The sequence below is a fragment of the Pristiophorus japonicus genome, chromosome 1 (genome assembly GCF_044704955.1).
Source record: "Pristiophorus japonicus isolate sPriJap1 chromosome 1, sPriJap1.hap1, whole genome shotgun sequence".
Taxonomy (NCBI): Eukaryota; Metazoa; Chordata; class Chondrichthyes; family Pristiophoridae; genus Pristiophorus; species Pristiophorus japonicus.
In genome coordinates, this window is record NC_091977.1 from 373,463,394 (window position 1) to 373,476,812 (window position 13,419).

At 46.0% G+C, this 13,419-nt stretch overlaps 1 protein-coding gene across 2 annotated transcripts in view; it reads left to right on the forward strand.

Annotated features, from left to right (window-relative positions):
• The window catches only part of LOC139259541 (transmembrane protein 200A-like), a 60,643-nt gene that overhangs the window by 17,811 nt on the left and 29,413 nt on the right, over positions 1 to 13,419 (forward strand). Inside the window, exon 1 of one of the 2 annotated variants that reach the window (XM_070875047.1) lies at positions 11,285 to 11,413. The exons of the other annotated variant lie outside the window; for it this stretch is intronic. The gene's annotated coding sequence lies outside the window, so the exon portion shown is untranslated. Of the gene's footprint in view, positions 1 to 11,284; positions 11,414 to 13,419 lie in introns of those variants that run through there. 2 annotated transcript variants of the gene reach the window in all.

Sequence of the window (13,419 nt, forward strand, 5' to 3'; positions counted from 1 at the left end):
GTTGAACAGCTTCCCACTGGTTCTGTAGTTTAGTTCCACTCCAGCGGGGAGCTTATCAACTGTGAGGTGGAATATGGCAGCGAGGAAGACTGAGAAGAGGGTTGGGGCGATGACACAGCCCTGCTTGAACCCGGTCCGGACGTGAATTGGATCTGTGATGGATCCGTTGGTAAGGATCTCGGCCTGCATGTCGTCGTGGAGCAGGCGAAGGATGGAGACGTACTTTTGGGGGCATCCGAAACTGAGGAGGACGCTCCATAGACCCTCGTGGTAGACAGTGTCAAAGGCTTTTGTAAGGTTGAAGAAGGCCATGTATAAGGGCTGGCGCTGTTCCCTTCATTTTTCCTGCAGCTGTCGCACTGCAAAAATCATGTCCGTTGTGTCCCGGAGGGGATGAAATCCGCACTGCGACTCCGGGAGGAGCTCGTCGGCCACGGGGAGAAGAAGGTTGAGGAGGACTCTAGCGACGACTTTCCCAGTGGTTGATAGCAGGGAGATTCCTCTGTAGTTGCCGCAGTCGGACTTGTCCCCTTTTTAAAAGATGGTCATGATCGCTGCATCTCCCGGCATGCTCTCCTCCATCCAGATGAGAGAGATGAGGTCGTGTTTTCGCGGTAGTAGTGCCTCTCCGCCATACTTCAGTGCCTCAGCAGGGATTCCATCCGCTCCCGTAGCCTTGCTGTTTTTTAGCTGTATTATGGCCTATTCTACCTCATGCAGTGTTGGGGTCTCACTGAGGTGGTGGCGGCTAGCATGCTGCGGAATGGAATCGAGAACATTCGAGTCAAAGGCAGAGTCCCGATTGAGGAGATCTTCGAAGTGTCCCTTCCAACGGGCCCTGGCTGCCTCGATGTCCTTGATGAGTGTTTCCTCGTTCTTGGTCAGAAGTGGGGTGGGGCCTTGGGAGTTTGGACCGTATGTGGCCTTGACTGCAGCGAAGAATCTTCACATATCATGGCTGTTGGCCAGCTGCTGTATCTCCTGTGCTTTCTCCATCCACCACCTGTTCTTTAGGTCCTGGGTTTTTTGTTGGACCTTGACCCAGTGCACTGCTGGCCCTCCCAATGCCTGCCCCCAACCAAATGGAACCTACAGGTTCCTTGGTTACAGTTTGGGGAGAAGCAGTACAAAGAAAGAAAGACTTGGATTTAGAAAAGCGTCTTTCACGACCATCGAACATCCTAAAGCACTTTACAGCCAATGAACTATTTTTTTTAAAGTGTAGTCACTGTAGTAATGTAAGTAGGTTATAGCTGAAGTCAGCACAGTGAAGACAGACACAGCCAGTGAATTATTGTGGGTGGAAATCTGATGTTGGGGAGCAGTGGCCGTTTCAAGAAGGTACACATGTTTAGAAGATGAAGGCTAATGGTGCATGTGGTATCTCATCAGCTGATGTCATTCTAGCTGAAATATAATTTTATTTCCACTGATAAATCTCCACATGTATCTTTTAAAATGGAATTTGTTTCTATTTAAACAGACTGCCGTTTCCTGCAAAATAGATTGTTTCTATGGAAATACCATTGGTGTTACTGATTTTAATCTTTTGAAAGAAAGGATATAGGAAACAGTAGTGATGCATGACAATAAAAGGTAGAGAAAAAGCATTACAGAGACCAGAGAGAAATCATAAAAATATCACAGAAAGAGGCTAATGAGATTATAGAGAACGGAGAGAAAACAATAACAGAATAGCATAAAAATACAGAGGAATAGTAATACCAGCAGTCAATGAAGAAAAAGACAAAGGACAAAAATAAAACATAGATCATAAACATAATTAGAGGCCAACGATAAAAAGATCATAACATTCATTGAGACAGCTATGAAAAGAATGTTGATAGATTGTTGAAAATAGAATAGTTAACAAAAAATTGTGAAGCATTTCACAAAATAATTAACTTTACCAACAGATTAATTATTGTCTATAGTGCATTACATCTGTAAGAATCACATTTACAATGTATTCTAGAGCACGTATTTTTGCTGTTGCTGTTTGGGGTTTTAATAATTTGAGTTTCCAGTGACTCCTTATTTCTTTACAAAGATCATAAAGGCACAGGAGGGCAGGATCTCACAGGGCTTGTGGTCTATGGGGGTGGGAGGTGAGTGGGGAAGTGGCAGCTCCGCAGTATCACACAGGCCATAGGCAGTCATTGCAAATGAAGGGCGGCAGAGAAACAAGAACTGCAAATTTCTAGGAGATTTCAATAAGATGAGAGTGAATTTAATTTGAGAGACAGAACGGAGAGTAAACAGCTGTTTCACATGAACTGGATGGAAGGAGGTTGCAGAGCAGAACAGTATTTGTGATTTCTAAGAGACATGAGGTACACATTCAGTTATTCACAAGAAATTGAGTAATTGAACTGCAACAAAGCCAGGCAATGCTGAAAATGTGCTGGGAAAAAGTGACTGGAAGAGGGTTATTTTACATTTCAGATAATTGCTTTGCGAACCTTAGTTTGTAATTTATTATGTGATGCTTTTGTAAAATAGTCTATTTATTTGTGTTTTGTCATTTAAGTTAAAAATATAATATTAGGGTTTTACTAGGTCACTTAACATGGATATGAGTTTTGTCTATTTGAGTTTAAAATAGAGATCGGCACTGTTAATAACTGGCATTAATAAATGTTTAGTAATGATAACATGTATCTGTTGCCAACACAAAAATGAGATACTGATTCATAATTCAGTTATTTTCCCATGAATTTAAAAAGCATAGCCTATAAAATTCAGATTATGCTGTTAACAGTAATTATATGTAACATTCAGTGTTCTTTATTACCTAAACCTGTTTCATTCATTATTTCGGATGGGAATCAGTTTGTTAGAGTTTTACAGTTACACTTTTTTGAATCTAAACATCCATAGCTTATGTATACCTGTATGTAATGTTGCAGTTTGACAACCGTCATACCTTATTCACATTTAGGTTCCAGTAATTTTAAATCCCCCCTCGAGTAAGAAACTAAATGTAAATCTTAATGATTTTATTTTAACTAATAATTTTAATAATATGTGTTCTTGGGATGTGGACAGTGCTGGCAAGGCAAAGATCATTGCCAATTCCTAATTACTCTGAGGGCATTATGAGTCATTCACATATTGTGTGATTGAAGTCACAAGTAGGCCAGGATGGCAGGTTCCCTTCCCTGAAGGACATTAGACACTTGGGTTGTATGGTGGTGTACTCCGATGCACTTTTTCTAACACCACTGGTTTCCCAATCTCAGCCAAGCTACAGGGAAGAGCCAAATGGAAGTCAGACCTCTCACCAGATGGAGAGTTTCCATGGGGACTGCTCTTATGAACATCCTAAAGGCTGGCCAAGAGCAGCACTAGTATGAAAGCAAATTGTGAGCAAAGATTGGAGTTGGAGGATAGGAGTGAAATAGCATGTATCTCATAAGAAGACGTACCTTGCATCTCAAAAAAGTAATGTTGCAATGTTACTGTCCATTTACTTTGATTTTAAAATGATACTAGTAATCATTTAAGAAAACAGTTCTTATAGAATTAAAGAGTCATATAAATTTATGGCATTGAAGGAGGTCATTCGGCCTATCATGTCTGTGCCGGCTATCTTAAGTTTATTGAAATAAATACAAAATACAAAATGTATCTGAAATGTGGTAATATTTCTGGAGTGTTCTGTCTATATTCTCATTGTTGCAATATTTTTACATTGTACAGTATTTCATGAAATTATGATCCAGTAACTGTTACAGGGCTTGTGCTGTGTCAAGAAATCACAGGCAAAGCATTTCTCCATTTCATGTAAAGCATATGTGCAGTTACAATTGAAACATGTTGGGGTTGATTGTCACTGGCTTCGTCTGACATTAACAGAGTGGTAATGATCTCAAAATGGGGTCGGTAGCCTTTCCGCCCCGTTAATACCGGTAATGCAGTAAGCTCCATTTTGAAAGGGGCCTATCGCTGGGTGTCCAAAGCTTCAGGCAATAGGCCCCTTAATAATGGAAATCAGGGTCGTATGTTGTAAATATGACCCTGATTGCCATTTTAGGTTGGAACTGCTCGGAGATTGCTTTGTGCAGGCTCCAGCCAGTTCCACGGGTGTGCCAAAGGTAAGTGTCAAATTACTTTTCTGAGCACTCCTTCTAACATAAAAATAATCTGGGCTTAAGCCGCCCCAGGGCCCCACACTCCACAATCATGACCAAGCCTTCCGCCCCCACTCCTCCTCCCCGTGCAGTTTACTTTGCCTGTTCTTCAAGCCTTGATGCTGCGAGCCGCGGGACACCTATTTGACACCCTGCAGATTGCCTGCAAAATTTTAATGAGGTCATGGGGTGGGTGGGGGCTTCTTTACCATCGGAATGGATGGCTGGCCAGCACGCTCAGCCAGTCGGTCGCCTAAAAGTCAAATTCGACCCAGATCTGTTACATACAGTAACAATTCATACATATCAATTTTCCTCATAATTTTACATCTGCAGTAGGCATTGTGAGAATATTGCAAGCAAACAGAAATAATTTATTTCACCAAAAATTAATATTAATATAATAGGGTAGGTTTTAACCGTTAGATTTTTAATAAATATTGTAATTTGCACCACACCTTTTTTGAAAGTAGGTTTTGGAAAATTTCAAAATGCATGCTATTTTTCTTCTACACAATGTGATCAAATATTTTCATGTCTGAACCAATTTATATCAGCCACTTTGAAAATTCTAATGTTATCATTGCTTTAGCCAAAGAAAATTGTTAATAAGAATTTTGTTGGAAGCATACAAAGATAGATAAAGTGGGGAAACAGGATAATTAACCAGAAAGAGAAGCTGGTTCTTGTAAAACCTTGGATCAAAATTAAATGTTTTTAAGAACTTTCTGCCCAACTAAGTTATTTATTTCTTCATGAAAACCAATGCTCATCTTTTAGAAATATCATGTAGAAAATTATGCACATGATGGTCTTATAAAAATGCCTAAAACGCCACAGCATGTGGAACTAAAGTCATTTGTTGTAACATTACTACTTTTTTAAAGTATCTGTACTTGTGTTATTATTATGTTTCTTTTCTTGGTTTGCTATTACAGGTATTATTCTGTAAAAGTATTTTGTGTGTTGTATATAGAAGTGAAGATTGCTATGCAGCCAAATTGGTTGCGTGTTTGAACATGTAACCAGGAAAGAACCCTTAATCTCTTTTACTAAAGGTGGCAGGGAAAAAATAATGATGGAAACAGGTTTGCCAATGCTGAATTAATATTGAATGAGAAAAGCTGATTAAATCTCAATTGTTCTGCAACGCCTCTATCATATATGTATACTCTGTGTATATACTATGCTGATACCACTAGAGGGTGCAACTGTGGGATGCCCAGGCAGGAGCTGTATAAAAGGCTGGTCACCGTGCAGTGAAGGCACTCTGTAGTTACAATAAAGAGACTAAGGTCACAGCAGTTCAAGCACAGCACTAGGCCTCGTGGAGTCATTCTACAGATAAGTAGAGACATATTAACTGGCGACGAGTACAGATCACGGACTTATACGCAGAGATGACTGCCGTTGGTAGTTTAGAAAAGTTTACAGAGGGTGAAGCCTTTACTCGGGTTTCGCTGGCCAGGTATCGCTTCTACACATACCGCCGCACCGGGGGGCCAGGATTTAGCAGAATATGTCGCAGACCTACGAAGGCGCGCGGAACCGTGCAAATTTGGCAAACTCCTCAACAATGTGTTGCGGAACGTTTCCGCGACGGGACGGGATGTGAAGCGGACCATCACCTTAAGCCAGGCGTTCACGACCTCAATGTTGAGATTCTCCCAGAATCAAAACTCACTGGCAAGTACTGTGCAGAAAATAACTCTTGATCAAAGAATTAGTCCGACTCAGAGTCAGCCAAAGGGTTTAAATGTGAATCGTTTAACATGCTGGCGTTGCGGGCCTGTCTGTGTCGATTCAGACACGATGTATGCAAAGGCTGCGGTCAAAAGGGCCACCCACAGCGAATGTACAGAAGAGCTGCGACTCAAAACGTGGCAGAGGAGTTGGCAGGAGGTTTCCGATCCAGCAAGGATTATAAAGCACAAGCTGGAGAGGCGACTCAGCCCGAGGAAGCAGTGCACGGGGTGCACACCTTCACTACCAAAAGTCTCCCCATGATGATGAAAGTCAAGATAAATGGCATTCCTGTTTCCATGGAGTTGGACACGGGGGCGAGTCAGTCACTTACGAGCCAGAAGGCATTTGAGAGGCTGTGGGGCAACAAAGAACAAAGACCCAAGCTGAGCCCGATTCAGACAAAGCTGCGCACTTACACCAAGGAACTGATCCCAGTTATCGGCAGTATGAACGTAAAAGTATCCTATGATGGAGAGATACACGAATTGCCACTGTGGGTTGTACCAGGCGATGGGCCAACGCTACTTGGCAGAAGCTGGATGGGGAAGATTCGGTGGAACTGGGAAGACGTCAAAGCACTATCTTCAGAGGACGATGCTTCCTGTACTCAAGTGTTGAGCAAGTTCCCATCCTTATTTGAACCAGGCATCGGCAACTTCACAGGCGCCAAAGTGCAGATCCACTTGGTCCCCGAGGCACGGCCTGTTCATCACAAGGCTTGAGTGGTCCCTTACATGAAGGAGAAAGTGGAGATCGAATTGGACAGACTTCAACGCGAGGGAATCATATCACCAGTCGAATTCGATGAGTGGGCCAGCCCGATTGTTCCAGTACTAAAGAGTGATGGCACGGTCAAAATCTGCGGCGACTTCAAGGTAACGCTCAACCGAGTTTCATTACAGGACCAGTACCCGCTACCCAAAGCCGATGATCTTTTTGCGACATTAGCAGGGGGAAAGGCGTTCACCAAGCTGGATCTAACCTCCGCTTACATGACCCAGGAGCTGGCTGAGTCGTCGAAAAAATTAACGTGCATTAACACACACCAGGGACTGTTTTTGTATCACAGGTGTCCGTTTGGGATCCGCTCGGCTGCAGCCATCTTCCAAAGGAACATGGAGAGTCTGTTGAAATCGGTTCTACGTACGGTTGTATTTCAGGATGACATCCTAATCTCGGTCACGACACCACCAAACACCTGCGCAACCTAAGTCGACTAAACAGAGTCGGACTCCGGCTGAAACGATCCAAGTGTGTCTTCCTGGCGCCAGAGGTAGAATTCCTGGGGATGAAGATTGTGGCGAGACGGCATCAGGCCCACGGACTCGAAGACAGAGGCTATCAAGAATGTACCCAGACCACGAAATGTAACTATTTCGGTAACTTTCTTCCAGAGTTCAGCACCTTGCTCGAACCATTGCACAAGTTGCTACGCAAGGGAGATGACTGGGTTTGGGGTCAAAATCAAGAGGCCGCCTTCAAAAAGGCCGGAAACTTGCTGTGTTCGAACAAGTTGCTTGCATTGTATGACCCAGATATAGGTCTAGTTTTAGCATGTGACGCGTTATTGTACGGTGTCGGGTGTGTTTTACAGCAAGAAAATGTAGCGGGCAAACTCCAACCGGTTGCATATGCATCTAGAAGTCTATCCAAGGCCGAAAGAGCCTACAGTATGGTCGAGAAGGAGGCTTTGGCCTGTATCTATGGGGTTAAAAAAAATGCACCAGTATTTGTTCGGACTCCGGTTCGAGTTAGAAACTGACCACAAGCCCCTAATCTCACTGTTTTCGGAAAGCAAAGGCATAAACACCAATGCTTCGTCGCAAATCCAAATATGGGCACTAACATTGTCGGCCTACGATTATACTATCCGCCACAGGCCAATAACTGAGAACTGCGCCGATGCCCTCAGCCGGCTAGCATTGCCCACCACCAGGGTGGAAATGGCGCAGCCCGCAGACCTGTGCCTGGTCATGGGCGTCTTCGAAAGCAAAGGGTCACCCGGAATGGCCCACCAGATCAGGACCTGGACCAACCAGGACCCTGTGTCATCTCTTGTAAAAAGTTGCGTCCTCAATGGGGGCTGGTCAGCGGTCCCAAGAGAAATGCAAGACAAGATAAAGCCATTTCACCGTCGTAAAGACAAAATGTCCATCCAATCGGATTGCCTCTTATGGGGCAACCTTCATATGCAACCTACACAGTGCCCACCCAGGCATAGTCATGATGAAGGCTATCGCTAGGTCCCGTGTCTGGTGGCCCGGCATTGACTCGGACTTGGAGTTGTGCGAGCACCAGTGTAACACTTGCACACAATTACGCAATGCCCCCAGGGAGGCTCCACTTAGTCTGTGGTCCTGGCCCTCAAAACCATGGTCCAGGATTCACGTAGATTATGCGAGCCCCTTTCAAGGAAAATGTTCTTTGTTGTAGTGGACGCCTACTCTAAGTGGATCGAATGTGTAATAATGGCATCCAGCATGTCCACCGCCACCATTGAAAGCCTCGGGGCCATGTTCGCCACCCATGACTTGCCCGACATTCTGGTCAGCGACAATGGTCCTTGTTTCACCAGCTCAGAATTCAATGAATTCATGACCCGCAATGGCATCAAGCATGTCAGGTCTGCCTCGTTCAACGGCCAAGCGAAGCGGGCAGTCCAAACCATAAACCAGAGGTTGAAACGTGTCATGGAAGGCTCCTTACAAACCCGCCTATCCCGGGTGCTGATCAATTATAGGACACAACCCAACTCTCTTACCGGGGTCCCCCCTGCGGAGTTACTAATGAAACGTGCACTCAAAACCAGGCTCTCCTTAGTCCACCCTGACCTCAACGATCAGGTGGAAACCAGGCGTTATCGGCAAAACATGTACAATGATCACGCGGCTGTATCACGCGACATCTCTGTAAACGACCCGGTGTTTGTGCTGAATCACGGTCATGGCCCCAAATGGATCGCTGGCACTGTTTTAGCCAAGGAGGGGAATAGAGTGTTCGTTGTCAAACTGCTTAACGGACAAACATGCAGAAAGCATTTGGACCAGACCAAATTGCGATTTACATGTAACCAGGAACTACCGGGAGGGGACCTTGCCTTCAGCGATCCACCTACACACACCATTCAGCAACAGACCTAGCTGCCAACCACGAGGATGATCCCACCATCTCCAACAGTCCAGTCAGACCAACAGCGCTGCAAGACAGCAGTAGCCTGACCAACTCACCCATGCCAGAAGTGACACTCAGACGATCAACCAGGGAGCGCAGAGTTCCGGATTGTCTCAACCTGTAACTAACTCGCATCAAAGACTTTGGGGGGGAATGTTGTCATATATGTATACTCTGTGTATATACTATGCTGGTACCACTAGAGGGTGCAACTGTGGGAGGAGCTGTATAAAAGGCTGGTCAAAACACGGTGAAGGCACTCTGCAGTTACAATAAAGAGACTAAGGTCACAGCAGTTCAAGCACAGGCCTCGTGGAGTTATTCTACAGATACGTAGAGACATATTAACCTCGATTTAAAAATTCTCATCCTTGTTTTCAAATGCCTCCATGGCTTTGCACTTTCCTATCTCTAATCTCCTCCAGCCCTACAACCCTCTGAGATATCGGCGATCCTCCAATTCTGGCCTCTTGAGCATCCACGATTTTAATCACTCCACCATTGGCGACTGTGCCTTCAGCTGCCAAGGCCCTAAGCATTTATCTCACTTCATCTTAAATGCATCTATGCTGTTCGCCTCAACTACTCTGTGGTACAGTTAGTGAGTTCTACATTCAAACCACTCGCTGGATAAAGAAGTTTCTCCTGAATTCCCTTTTGGATTTAATAGTGGCTATCTTGTATTTTATGGCCCCTAGTTCTGGTCTCCCCCGCAACTGGAAACATCTTCTCTACGTTTACCCAATCAAACACTTTCATAATCTTAAAGACCTCTATCTGGTCCCCTTCTGTCGTTTTTCTAGAGAAAAGAGCCCCAGTCTGTTAAATCTTTCCGAATATGTATAACCTCTCAGCTATAGCATCTGGTGTCCTGGCCAATATTTATCCCTCAGTCAACATAACAAAAGCCGATTATCTGGTCATTATCACATTGTTGTTGTGGGAGCTTGCTGTGCGCAAATTGGCTGCCATGTTTCCCACATTATTACAGTGACTACACTCCAAAAGTACTTCATTGGCTGTAAAGCGCTTTGAGACATCCGATGGTCATGAAAGGTGCTATAGAAAGGTAAGTCTTTTTCATTCTAGTAAATCTTTTTTGGACCTTCTCCAGTGCCTGTATATCCTTTTATAATACAGAGACCAGAACTGTCACAATACTCTAAGAATGGTCTAACCAAGATTCTATGGGCTAGATTTTACACTTTTGTGCTTATCGCCCAAAAATGGACGTTATTTCCGACGTGGGCAGTAAAAAAGGGTTTTCAGATCGCCGGCTTCTTGCCCATTCTCAAAGCACCTAGTCTCCATTTTTGAAAATGGGCGTTACAGCGAGCGATATGAAATGGGCAGTAGCGTTAAATCTCGCTGACCTTCTGCCGTAAAGTGTCGCCATCCTTAGCAACGGCATGGCAACGCTCGATTCCCGGGATTCAGGAGGTGAAGGGTCATCATGACATGCGCAGAAGAGGAGAGAGAGAGAGAGAGCTCAGAGGGACTGAAGGCATGTCTGGGTGTGGTGTGGCTGCTTTGGGGAGAAGGAGAGAGACTTTAGAGTTTCACAGCAAGAAGGGAAACAAAAATTAGCTGTTACCAGCCACATATTTGCCCGAATCTGGCCTATAATGGAGGGAAAGGAGGAGGCATCACAGCAAGCTGTGGAGACTGGCACTGGAGAGAGCAGTGAGGTGGGAGAGGAACACATTGGAGGGCGCATAAGAGCCAGGAGGTTCTCGGACGAGGCAAATGCCTCCCTCCTGCAGGAGGTCGCTTCACGCTGGGGTGATTTGACACTGGGAGGGCGTGGGAAGCCCACCCCAAAGGCCTACCAGAGGATATGGACCGAGATAGCAGAGGTGGTCTCATCGGTTAGCAACGAGGTTCGTGAGGGCAACCAATGCCACAAACGGTGGAACGACTTGTGGGATCCGCAAGATTTAAGTATTACATTGATTTACATGTACTTATGTATTTATATAATTTGATTTGTAAAAATCATGAGTGACTATCATCAGATGTGCGGTCTTTCACTTTTACCGGGAATGTTTATCTCAAAAGCCTGCGGTCGCGGTGTACGTCTTTAGGTAAAGAATGATCATTTTCATAATCATGATTACATCTGTCGGTTATGTGTTGTATCAGCCTCTGTGACAGTACCTAGCAATGATAGCACGCAATGATCTGGTGCCATGTCGTCCTGTCACCTTTTACAGAAGAAGCTATCGGCGAAGAGGTCCGTGCAGAGGCGAACGGGTGAGGGGTCATCAGCGACATCACTGAGATGGAGGAACGGGTGCTCGCACTCGTGGGGAAGCACCCCTGGAGAGCCACGGACGCATCTGCAGACCCTGAAGTGATGCCACGTGAGTAAAGCTCACACCATTGCGTAATGTAAAGTCAATAGATGCCACACCCACTCATATCCGGACAATCATATATGATAGATGATTTCTAAAATTGTCATAGAAATAATGATGGCCTAATGAAAATCATTGCAATGCTAATGTGTTGATGGCCATGAAATGTGATGCCTGCGATGATTTTGAGAGCAGTGGTGCTTTTGTTCTGCATGTGCTGTGTGCAACGCTGGACTCACCTTGTGACCCTAGCACCCCCTTCTCCTCTAATAACCTCATTTGTGTTTTGCAGCTCAGCCAGCAGCGCAGCCCCAGGCAAGACCACAGAGGCCAGAAGGTGGGGGCGCAGGGCCCGACTCTCCGGACGATCCTACAGCTGGTGCTGAGGAGCTCTGATTCTCGCCCGTCAATCTGCTGGGTCTGTTCTCTACGGATGAGAGCACGGACTTCAAGGAACCCGCATCGCCATGCTCCAGAAGCCATTCCACCCAAAGATCATCTAGTGGTCCTCTGGTCATTCCCTGTCTCCACTTTGGAGACACCGGCCCCAAGCACCTCACCACAGGGCACCCCATTTGTCCCCAGGGTGGCGCCGACCCTGCGGAGGTCTCGTGGACGCGGCGGGTCTTCCACGAGCGCCACATAAGAGTGGAGAGATGGTACAGTTGTCCAGGAGGACTGTAGACATTGGTGACCAGCTCATCGAAGCATTGGGGGCGTATCCCGACAGCTGGCCACCATGACCGAGTACATTCCGCGGATGGCGGAGGCCCTGGATACGATAGCCAGGAACACTGCTGGCACAGGTCTCTCAATGGTCTCCGAGCACGGCACTCCACCCCTAGGTTCCGCATCACCACTGCGAACGACAAATGAGAACAAGGACCAAGATCCTGCTTCTGCATCAGAGAATGTTGCCTCCTCGGCACCCCCCGCTGCCGTACCCGTGCAACCACCCCATCTGCCTTCATCCCCCCTCAATGAGGCACCGCCTGAGGAGCTCCTCGGCCAGGCGCTGTGGAATGAGGAAGGGAAGGGATAGAGATGGGGAGAAGAAGGGGAAGGGAGAAAGTGAGGTGCATGTCCGCAGGTGGTGGCTGTGTTATACCTCCATCGGGGTATATGCAATTTGTTGTAATGTATGGGGGCTGGGGACCCCCGCTCCTCCTGCTTTGCCTTTGTATTCTGTGTTGCTGGACATGTTGAACATTTGATTGATGTCAATGGTGGAAAAAGTGGGGTGTGGGCGGGGGGTTGGGTGTTACTGCCTGTGATACTTATGATTTCAGACCAATGTTGGTATAAAAAATTTTTTATTGAACATAATCTTGTTGAGCATTGTCTCAGATAGCTGGACCGTTACACACTGGTGATTCCTTAACATGAAAGGATTAAATACAACTTAACTTCAATCAACGTAAACTTTAACTGGCACCAAGGTGATGGGCACCATTTATGTCTGAGCTGCGCACAGACAGCAGTGTGTCAGCATTGTCACTCACATCACCGCTCTTTCAGGCAAATCGTTTAGATATCAGCTCACATAAGAGTCCTGCAGCTATGTAGCCACCACGGGCCCTTTCCTGTGGTCGGGAGGGGGTTGTGGGCATGGTTGAATAGCCAGCCGGATTGTCTGGCTCTAGGTCAGCGTCCAGCCCCTCGTCGTCCTCTTCCTCTCTCTCTTGAGGTGGAGCATCAGTGCCTTCTAGCAATTCTTGGCCACTCCTGATAGCCAGGTTGTGCAGCATCAAGCATACAACCACGAATTTACCCACTTGCTCAGGGTTGTATTGTAGCTCCCCTCCTGAATGGTCAAGACATCTGAAGCGCTGCTTAAGCACAGTTATTGTTTTCTGGACCACATTGCATGTGTCTCTGTGGCTCCGGTTGCATCACTTCTCGGCCTCTGTGTGGTTTCATGCAGGGGGGTCATCAGTCAGGTGGCTAGGCCATATCGATTATCACCAAGCATCCAGCATTGTCCTTGTGGCTGACTCAGCGTCCAGCCCATC